Here is a 952-nt window from a genome sequence, read left to right as displayed (position 1 = left end):
ATTTGGAACACAGGAGCACGTGGGTGAAGTTTGACAGCAGATTGATCAAGAAGGAGAAATTGTGTAGGTTTGGAACTCGGCCCTATACCGGAACAAACAGTATATAATAATGCAAACGGAAATAAAATTAGCTACATTTTATTTTGCTTTCAGAATCCTGAGCTAATAACTAACACTTGGATAACTTTGAACCATGGATTTTTGTACCACACCAAAACATTTTGACCTAAGAAGATGAAAACGGAGAACTTCAGCAAAGATAACATAAATGATGCATAATTCATAATCAATTAATCATGACATACATTTTTCACTTGTCCTTTTTAACCTTAACATCTCAGCGTGTCCTCCATTGGAATAATGGACACTTTGGCCCTCCATATAGAGATTTCCACCGAAACCTACAAAAACAAAAATTGATATCATGTTAAAAAGAATCGTAGCAACATATTGTTATTAATAGATAAATTTACAAGAGTCTCATTAATACAATACCATATGCAATGAGGGTTTTGGCCAGCATTATGCTATTAAAACAATTAACATTAAACATAAATTCCTACAAACTTGCTTGAGAATTGTGGCTCTTAAGTCTTTTAGCCCTACATGGTAGAAAAAAAAACATACAATTATATAGCTGTGGCTTAGTCTACAAATATAAACATACGTATAGGACATTAAAAATTCACCATCATATATATTGACAAAATATAACCAATTCAAACTTTTAAATATGATGTAAACCACAAGAATAATTTATCAATTATAATAATTAGTTTTAAATTGTAATAATTAGTCTTTATTAGCTAATTTTTGTATATTTACTTTTCCTTTATTTAATTTAATTGTCAGTGTTAAATATCATTTATTATGATTGATATTATAATAATTGATATTAAAATATCAATTATTATGATTGATATCAATGATTGATATTATAATAATTGATATT

Source organism: Vigna radiata, chromosome 8, assembly GCF_000741045.1.
Source record: "Vigna radiata var. radiata cultivar VC1973A chromosome 8, Vradiata_ver6, whole genome shotgun sequence".
In the NCBI taxonomy this organism is placed as follows: Eukaryota; Viridiplantae; Streptophyta; class Magnoliopsida; order Fabales; family Fabaceae; genus Vigna; species Vigna radiata.
The sequence above is the reverse complement of the archived record's forward strand: the minus strand, read 5'-3'. Positions refer to the sequence as shown.